The sequence below is a fragment of the Mauremys reevesii genome, linkage group 3 (assembly GCF_016161935.1).
Source record: "Mauremys reevesii isolate NIE-2019 linkage group 3, ASM1616193v1, whole genome shotgun sequence".
Lineage (NCBI taxonomy): Eukaryota > Metazoa > Chordata > Testudines > Geoemydidae > Mauremys > Mauremys reevesii.
The window spans coordinates 160,540,988-160,551,400 of record NC_052625.1 but is presented as its reverse complement, the minus strand read 5'-3'; the positions used below and the strand labels follow the sequence as shown (position 1 = coordinate 160,551,400).

The following is a 10,413-nucleotide window of genomic DNA, read 5'->3' as shown; positions in this document are numbered from 1 at the left end:
GAGCTGGATCCTGTGCTCTTTTAGCAGTGCTATTCTATGTAGAGCACCTTCCTGAGAGAATAGTTCAAGGGCTATATTCTTTTTGTGAGCTATACAATATCTGTCTGCCATGCCAGCCTCACGTGAGGTGGATTTCTAGTATCCCTGGTGGTAGCAGTCTTGTGTGTGCTTCTGTCTCTTTAAGGCTGGTCTGGAGGAGTGGCTCACACAGGGCTGTGCTTGGCTGGAAATCGGCAAGAAGCTGTTCTGAGCTGTGGCTAAGGCCTGTAGCTGCCTAGTGTACTGCTCTCTCCTCAATGCTGCTGCTGGGCTCACCCATCCCTTTCCCAGATCTGTAGCAGCCTTTCCCGGCTTTAGTTGGCTCACTGCCCACTGCTTCTTTGCTGCAGCTGTGGGACTGCTTATAGCTGAGCCTCTCCACTCAGTCACCCGTAATTGTGTGCCCCTGAGCAGAGCCAGCAAGCAGGCAGCTTTCTCTTGGGCTTCTGCTGCAGCACCTGCTACTTGAGTGCTCCGGGTTCCTACCCCCAGGTAAGTCACAGAAGGCAGCTCTCCTCAGACCTACCTGGGATCAGCTTTTGGGAGGGTGTTATGATGTAGCCCTCATCTGCACTATTGACTGAGTTAACTGACCTGGGCCTTTCCCTTTTATTTCCTGTCTCCCCTCCCACGAAGCTGTATGGAACTTCAGGTAATTCAAGTCAGGTCCATCTCTGCACAGTGCTCAACATCATATTGTAATGAACAGATTGTTCATAAGTGTATTGGGCTGAAATTATTGATGTTGTAATTAGGATGGTGCCCTGTTATACTGCATGCTGTACAAACATAAATGTAGTCTTTCCTGAAAGCCTTACAGTGCGGTTTAAGAGCAGGCATGAAAGAAACCATGCTTAGAGATGTGTGAAAAGAGCGGAGGGTCTATCACTCCCCCCAGTCACTTCTGCTCTGCCAGCTCCCTTGTCAATTCTGCCCTCCCTTCACCTCAACTTCACCTCTGCTCCTTCTACAACTCCTAACATTCTACATCCACCTCTCCCTGGCTTAGGGGGAGGGCATTGCAACAGGCTTCACCCTCCCCCTTCTTGGACCTGGTATTGCAGGGAAGGCTAGGAAAAGCAGAGGAGCTCTTCTGTTGTTCACAGGAAGGGAGGAGAAAAACAGAGCTTCCCTGGGCTCTTTCTACTTCCCCTCTTCTCCAGTGTGGGGAAACAGGATAGCTCCTCTGCTCTTCTCCCCTCCACTGGCTCAAAGGAACTCTGAACACTAAGAGTAAAGCTCTGCTGTGCAGGAGATAAAACTTTCTCCAGTGGTGGTCCCAGACTGTGGAACTAATGGTCATCACAAACCCCAGTGCTACTGGTTCCAACTCAAGTTCGAGGCACGGTTCTTTGACCTTACCTTCTCTCACATACAACAGGTATTTAAAACAAAAACAAAAACCAAACACGCAAAACAAAGTGCACATGCTCCACTTATCCTCTCCCCTATGGGGAGGAGAGAACAAAACACAATGTCAGTACCTGAAGGGAGAGAGCTCTACGTGCTTCCTGCAGCAGCCCAGGAGGCTTTCCCCACATGACCCATGCAAGTGGGGAAAGCCACCAGTCAGAGCAGGTTTTTCCTCAAGCTATACTAAACGTGTGTCCCCCTCCACAAGCCAACTTACTTGTTTGAAATTTTATTTTCTGGGTCTGTGACCTGGAAAGCTTTAAGCACTGACGCTGGGAGAAAAGGTGTTGGAGAGAACAAAGTTTGCTGTAAGCACATGTGGATACAAAGGTAAGTAACTGCACAACTTCATGATTAATGGTGAATTGTTTTTGGAGGATGGAGCAATGTACAAAGTGATACTATGGTGAAAGAGGTAGGAGTTGTCATTGGTTGATGGACATGTGTGCTCTTTCCATATGCTGTCCCAGCCCTGTGAAGATAGTTGGTTCAACAGACCTCAATAGTACTCTGACCGCTCCTCACACCAAGGTGCAACCTGGAACTGGGGTACCACTGAACCCTGTCTCACCAGCCTGGGCTCCCTCTCACACTGTGCCTGACAAGCTGCAGACCACTCCCAGGTCTTACCCCAGAGCTGTACCATCTTGCCCTGGTCAGTATAAGTTTATTATCCTGTCCACCCCTCCCTCTGTGTGGAGAGGACAATGCCCCAACCCTGTGCCTGAGCAGATTCCTCACACACTTCAAGCAAACCACACTATTTTAGGTATAAATATAATGGAAGGATAGATTAAGTGATAGCAGACAAAAATGGTTACCTAAGAAATAAACAAAATTGCAATGTAAGTCTTATAAACTAGATAGGATTTGAATCAAGCAGTGACTCACCCTGTTAGATAGTACAAACAGTCCATCAAGCTTCCATACATGGGCAAGGCTTCCTTATTTCCTGCCTGTGACGCTCCCCGGTTCAGTCTTTGTTCCTAAGGTGTTTCCAGGCGTTGTGTTGTAGGGGAGTGAGGCCCTGTCATGCTGTCACTTCCCCCTTTTATATCTTCTTCCAACATGCTGGAAAGATCTTTTACTGTGACCAGAGTCAAACAGTCCCCATTGTGTAGTGCTATCTCTGAGAGGTTTCTGTTGTACCCAGATCCTGGGGTAATCCTTGTGAGGGTATGTATCTCCTCAATTGGCCATCAACATTATTTGGCCTTTTTATTGTTGTACCTGAAAGGCTGCTTGTGAGTGTTCCCAACCTCACAATGTTTCAGTAATACGTGCATTGCAAAAATTTATAACTTCCTATACCATGATAGCACATACAACTTAACAGGATATTAATGTTCAACATACAAAGACTTTTAGAATGATACCTCACAAGGCATATGTTGTACAAAACATATCAATATCACCATGGTGAATATGGGATGTTGAGTGTGTCTTTGGGGCAGAGTGTCATAAGTACTACCCAGAAAGAAAGACCACAGGCACTGTTCAGTGACAAATGCTCTTGGCCAGGTTTATTGCCCTCAGGGCATAGTCCCAATTCCCTGGATCTGTGGTTACAGGTAGGCTAATACATGAGTATCTAATGGCAAGGAGTGGTTCAGTCAGTGAGGTACCCTGACATTTATAGACTGAGACAAACAACTTACATACTACCTTATGTATTTCATGGCATCTGCTTGTTACCTCCCCTTGTATCTTGCTCCAGTTGTCTCAGGCAAAATATCCCTATTCATCACTTCTGTCAAACCCTCTTATCTGGCGTTAGGTCAGGATGTACCTTTGTTAATCTTTTTGAGTGTGTTCACACGCATACCCAGTATCTGTTACTTCTTTGGCATGCCTGTGTTCTAGGAACATGAGCAGTACCTTTGCCAAGTTCATGTATCCGACAGTAAAACTTGTAAACATCCGCTTTAATACATGGCTGTAATATGGTTCGGGCGTCATATCTTATACCAGGCCCAGTGCTCCAGGCTCTCTCTCTCCCCACTTCAGGAGTATACAGAAGAATAGGATAGGTTAGAATAATCCATTTTTGCAAATGAGTGGGAAGATAGTGGTAGAACTGTAATAGATAGCCACACACAAATTCTATTATGCCTTGTTAATTTTGCATCAATTCAAAGGCCTATAGATGGAAACCTTGCTCAACCTCAAAATAAAGCAAAGTAATTTAAGCTGAGAAGTATTTTCAAAATGCAAGTAACACAGACTACTGTAAAGTCTTTGAAACTGTGAGCCAAATATTTAGGGGCAATTTAAAGCCTACCAGTACTCTTTAAAAATACAAAAAAGCTTTAACATACCAACTGCAGTTATAAGAATCCCTTCACTACTAGCTGTGCACCTGCTGCCATCATCAGTTGAGAACTTATTTAACTTTTTTTAAAATCAGAAATAATAGTTTATCTACGGTCAGTATAAATAACACCGACTATTACTACAATGTAAAGCAAGGTCAGAAAAAAAACACACCTTCTTTCTTCTGTTTTTTTCCCCCTCCATTTGTTTGTTTGGGGAATTAGCTTGTACTCTTTCCTCCGCACATTCGGTTAGCACAGGGGTTCTCAGACTTCTGTACTGGTCACCCCTTTCACATAGCAAGCCTCTGAGTGTGAACCCCCCCACATACATTTAAAACACTTTTTAATATATTTAACACCATTATAAATGCTGGATGCAAAGTGGGGTTTGGGGTGGAGGCTGGCAGCTTGCAACCCATCATGTAATAATCTCGCGACCCCCTGAAGCATCCCAACCCCCCAGTTTGAGAACCCCTCGGTCAGCAGCTGATCTACATGGGCAGGCACTTACACCTACTGTAGGTGAAGTAATTATTACTGTTATGACCTGCAGGATTAGGGTTTAGTCTACTTCCCTCATTTGTGTTTTTCCCACAGCAATGCGAGACCAAACATTTTAAAAACAGGAAATTGTAATTGTAAATTCACAAGTATTGGCAGGTAATCGATAACAAGTGTAACACCTGGGTAGAAGGGTGGACTCTAGATAATTAGCCATACCCAAATCTGATCATAGCCCTGGTTCCAGGGCTCTGTTTATTATCTCAGAAAGAAACTGTAGAGACAACATAAAATAACAATCTCATTCTCAAACTAGATCAGAGATCGGCAACCTTTGGCATACAGCATGCCAGGGTAAGCACCCTAGTGGGCCGGGCTGGTTTGTTTACCTGCCGCGACTGCAGGTTCAGCGAATAGCAGCTCCCACTGGCTGCGGTTTGCTGCTCCAGGCCAATAGGGGTGGCGGGAAGCAGCGACCAGCACATCCCTCGGCCCACGCCACTTCCCGCAGCCCCCATTGGCCTGGAGCAGCGAACCACGGCCAGTGGGAGCCACAATCGGCCGAACCTGCAGTCGCGGCAGATAAACAAACGGGCCTGGCCCGCCAGGGGGCTTACTGTATTTCATGACATCTGCTTGTTACCTGGTGGGCCGTGTGCCAAAGGTTGCTGATCCCTGAAATAGATTGTGCCTCACAGCCATCAGTAGCTTCCTAGTCAGAATTTCTACCCACCCTAGGTGTGTTCACTTCATAATGCTCTGTTGTATTTCAAGGGGAACATTTTCCTCTATACCCCTACCCTAATTGATATCATCACCTGATTTTACCTAGCTAGGTTTAAATGATTCCCAGCACCTGCCTGCTGGGGTCCTCTCCAGAACAGGGATGGGTGCTCCCCAGCCCTCCTAGCCCTTAAAGGGGTAGACCCCACTATTACAACCTGCAGAAACTTTTAACTCTCATTTTTCAACTGATTATATCTCATTCTATGCTGTCCTTTTAACATTCAGCTAGAATCAGTGGACTTCTAGGACAGCACAGCAAGTTCAGTTTATTTTAAACTGTTCAGAACTTTCGGTTGCTTTTGGAGCATTTTATATGCAAAGGTCTAGATTCACAAAGATATTTAGGTGCTAAACTCTCATTGAAATCAATTGAAGATAGGCACCCAAATACCTTTGTGAATCTGCACCATAATGTTGTTGGATCTTATTTAACAATGAACAGAAATCACAGAAATAAAAAAAATGCAGAAAACCCTGGTAAGTTATTGAGAACTACCAGACTTAAACCTCCTCTTAGAGAGAGGTCCTCTTATGGATCACTTCCTTACCCAGTCCTGGTACCTAAAGCAACCACACTTATGTCTTCCTAGTGAAAACTATCTAGTGTTCAGTTAAATAATTGCTTTCCCATATTTGAGGAAAAATGGTTAAGGAATAAGTTTTGTGCTTGAAAATTGCACAGTGGGTGAGTGAGGTGTTAAACAAACCAAGTGCAGAGTTAGTGATATGCAGATAAATGGGGAGAGTAACAGGGAGAGGGACAGCAATTGGATGCAAGGGAAGGGGAAAGAGATGGAGAGGGGGAAAGGTCTGCAAAATGAAAAACACTCTATACAGACTGGTTTCCAATTTCTGCCTATGCAACTCTTGAGAGTGTGTTCTAGGCAGAACTGGTAGTGATACCTACACTTAAGATTATCCAATACTTCACATTATAAGCATCTGTTTTCAATTTCTGGTATCTTTGCCAAACTTCAACTGTTCAGGTTGAGACAACGCCACTTTAGTTCATTCTCAGACCATAATGTGTTCTGTATGTTGAATGAAGTCCTATGGGAAAAAATAGTTTGTGATCATGTAATAAAAGGCTGTACATTTACAGAAAGGAGGGAAAAATTAAGATTGCCTTAACCCTAGCATTTCCTAACTTTTGAATGCGGGACTTTGCATCCTTAATGTTCTTTTAACAGTTTTTGTATGTAACTTGAATATACAGGGAGACTGTTTATGCAATGTAAATTTCACTTTGTCTGGTGTTTTGGATTTTCTAGTGCATTTAACCTCACAAATTATGCAAAATTTGAAAGATTGGCTGGGACCCAGTAGGAAAACCACCACGCCTTATTGGCCCCTTCTGATGCCATCATAAAAGTATGATAAGGGATAAAACACATCAGAAAAGGACCTGCAGTCTAGTAAACATCATGTTATGACCACAGGTCTGTCAGTTGTCACATGCTTTGAATTATATAGTACACAAAATTCTGTATAAATGTACATTCTAATTATTATATATTCAGGTATTCACCACTGAATGTACGATCCTTCATTCAGACTATCAAATCACTGTGTTCTCTCCAGGAGTACAACTCTGAAGGCAACCTGCCCTCTGCCATTTATGACCTGGGATTAGACCCAAGAAAGTGGGGTTTGAAATTTGTATTGGTTAGAAACTTTTACTTTTCTCTTTAAGGAAATTAGAGTTTCCTTCCACAGTTGGGTTGTGAGTGGAAGCCCTAATAAGAATGCTTCTAGTAGACCTAGATTGGATCACTGAAATTGCAGTGCCAGCCTTCAAGAGTTGGTAATCTGTAGGAGACAACAAAAGGGAAACTGTCACAATTGTTCTTAGCAGGAGTCAGAATTAGACTAATAGAGAAGCACATCGCTCTGGGATTACCCAGCTGTGCCCCTACCTACATATTGTCATTATTCTTCTAGCACTTTCCTGCTTGAGCCATGCACCCCTGCTAGTTACATTCCCTTCTTGCCCATCCTGCCTCTCTCTTCCTTCCATGCTACTCAGGGCCAGCTCCAGGCACCAGCTAAGGAAGCAGGTGCTCGGGGCGGCCAATACCAAGGGGCGGCACTCCGGCCACTACTGGGGCGGCACATCTGGGTCTTTGACGGCAATTCGGCGGTGGGTCCCTCAGTCCTCTCAGAACGAAGGACCAGCTGCCGAATTGCTGCCGAAGAGTGGAGCGGCGCAATCCTGCTGCCCTGTTTGGGTTTTTTTTTTTGGCGCTTGGGGCGGCAGAAAACCTAGAGCCGGCCCTGACGCTACTAAGGATATGTCTATACTGCAATTAGAAAGCTGGGATGGCCCATGCCAGCTGATTCAGGCTCTCAGGGTTTGGACTAAGGGACTGATTAATTGTGGTGTATATGTTCTGGCTTGGCTCTGTGAGATGCGAGGGTCCCAGAGCTCGGGCTGCAGCCCAAGCCTGAATGCCTACACTGCAATTAAACCCCTTAGCAGGATCCCTGGAAGCCTGAGTCAGCTGGCACAGGCCAGCAGTGTATTTTTAATTGCAGTGTAGCTATACCCTTAGTGGAATAATGTTCCTAATCCTGTATGCTACACAAGCTTATTTTTTTCTTATTTCCTCAGCCTCTCTCACAGTGACCCACATTCCTGTCCAAAACATACAGCATAATTACAAAAGGTTTACATAGAGATTAAATCCTGCCATATTAAAGTGAATGGGATTTTTGCAGTTTACTTCAATGGGGTCAGCATTTCATACATAATATGTACAATGGGAAAACATGCAACCTCTTAGCACTTCCTGAAGCCTTACTTCTCTGTGCCTAATGTCATGTCTCTGTTCCATGTCATATTTAGTCTTCCATACTGCGAATATCACACACTGTTTAATGTTATGTACATAATAGATTGCAAGCTCCTGAGAAGCAGTGTTGCTTGAGTCTTTCTGTAAAGCACTTTAGCCATATGTTGTGAATTTTATAAAGATACTAATTTTTATAGCCCACATGATCCTTAAAAATGTAAAAAGTCCACAATTTAAATGCAAAACTTTTGTAAGAGGAAAAACAAGTCCTGACTTTGGTTTTGTTCACTCAAATTGCTATATTGAAACTGCTTTAGTTATAAGAAGTGGCATTTCTGTAGTGGAATTATAATTTTCTTCAGTATGCTTTGACTTGGAAGTAATGAAAATAAGGGAAACTTTTCATAGTATCCTAACAAAGGCCTTGATTCAGCAAAGCATTTAATTAATGATTAATTTTCAGCATCAATTGGACTACTCACATGCTTGAAGTTATGCATATGCTTATATAACACTGACAAACCCTGGTGTTGGCTGGGATCCAACCTGGGACCTCTGGAGCTAAATGCATGAGCCTCTACTGCATGAGCTAAAAGCCATGTGGCCCTTGGCTAAGGCTGTAGGGCAGACTCATTAATCTCTAAGTGGTCTTGGTGCCACTAGAGGGGACAGAACACCACACCCAGGAAGTATGTGGGTTACACTTACATGCTTTGCTGAATTAGGGCTCCAGGGAGCATGTTCATACACTAAAATTATTATGTAACACTTGTAAAGGCCAAAAAAAAATCCAACTACTGGAGTTGGCACAGCAGGTTAGTAACAAAATTACAAATGTAATAATAGTTATCAACTGCATTTAAGATCCATTTTGTAAATACATTCAAAGTAACTAAATTCTTCTTGGAGAAAGTTTTGATTCACTTTGTCTGGCTCTCATATCAAAGGTACTGTTGTACTGCATAGAAAAAGGAAGTTCACTGTTGTAAAGCATTTCCCATAAATTGCTTGGAAATAAATATAATTAAAGGATTGTAACCACATTTATGTAAATAGCAGTGGCCACTCTGTAATCACTTCTTTCTCTATTCCATTTTTCATGCCGCAAATAAACATTGTACTGTGATGGTTGTATCCTACTTCCACCACAAACATTAGTTGTGCTTTTAAAATTCCTCTTCTCTCTGAGTGTTATTATTATGGAACATTGTGATAACTAATTTAGCTAGGTTTTGCTATTGGCCACTCTGTTTTAAAGAGCTGTAAACATATTTTAAAACTAATGTAGGATACACTCAAATAGAACACTTTTTTTCAAACTGATTTAGCATAATTCACTATCATTAAAAGATGCCATTTTGTACTTAAGATGAGAACTATTTCATTTACTTTACTTGCATTTACTTGCTGGTTCACTAAAAGACACTTGGTTTTTCAAGCAAAATTCCCATTAAAATCAACAAGTAAATAGTGTAGAAGAGTTATTGAAAACATAAGTTTTTCGTTGACAAAAACAGCTTTCTCTCATTGAGCTAAAATGCAATTGAGAAATACAGGTTCTCCAAGTAGCTATAAGACCTTCCATACTGTAAGCCAGGAGACAGTAAAGGCAGGAAGGGAGCCACTAAAACAGTTTGGCTTTGGAGAACTGGCATTGTCCAGGGCCTTTTAAGAGAAGACAAAGCACTACTAGTATTAATCATCCTCAAAACCAAATATACTACTTAATTACCAGCATGAAGTACCAGCTCTGCCCATTACTTTGGGGTATGTTCATTTATTAGGATTACTCTTCTGAGGGTGGGGGCTTCTGTACTTCTATCGATGTACTGCTTGTGTCACTTGTGTTCTCATACAGAGCTCTATTTCTCCCTGCTGCAAGTTCCCTCCCAATGGATTGATCCTGCAGGACCTAGGTTCCCCAGGGCTGGGTTCTTCCAGCCCCTGAAGCTCTCACACATGTCTGAGAGGACTGGGTTAATCAGCACTCCCAAGCTGACCCCTCATATGTCCCTGGACTCAGCAGGTTGGGTCAAGCAGCACTTTCAATCTGCTACCCTCATATATCCCTGATTCAGCATGTCTCTATCCCCATTTTCATGTTACAATTGTAACCCACTTGTTGAGCCAGAGGATTTGTGGGTGCTGCAGGGATCTTTTAGTTTAAGTACAAGGAGCATTGCTGCAGAATGAATGTGGAAACCAAAAAAACAAAACAAACAAACAAAAAACAACCATCCTGAGGGGGAGAGAGAAGCAACCCATTTAATCATGGAAGTTATTTATTGCCAGGTAATAACACAAGGGGAGCCAAACAAACAAACCAGTTATAGTATTAAATCTAACTTAAATTTGATTATAAAAGTCAGTTTTACAAAACTATAACTGATCACACAAGTCAGGGTCAGAAGGCTGTACCTAGAGAGAGAGAGCTGGGTTCTCACCACTCCATAAAGCTTGAATCAATCAGGGGTCCCAGGCAGTGGTGGTAGCTGAGGGTCCAGAGTGCTGGAGACAGGCAGAGCCTCCAGCATGATCAGTCAGGAGAAGATGAAGTCCCAGTGGAA

The 10,413-nt window shown here is 43.1% G+C and overlaps 1 protein-coding gene across 3 annotated transcripts in view; it reads left to right on the top strand.

Moving 5' to 3' along the window:
- Window positions 1–206: 206 nt before the first annotated feature.
- Window positions 207–10,413, top strand: part of LOC120401495 (isoaspartyl peptidase/L-asparaginase-like) — a 227,252-nt gene continuing 217,045 nt past the window's right edge. For 2 of the 3 annotated variants that reach the window (XM_039531576.1, XM_039531577.1), the window contains exon 1: window positions 210–531. The gene's annotated coding sequence lies outside the window, so the exon portion shown is untranslated. Of the gene's footprint in view, window positions 532–10,413 lie in introns of all 3 variants that reach the window. The other variant, XM_039531575.1, reaches the window with a different exon arrangement.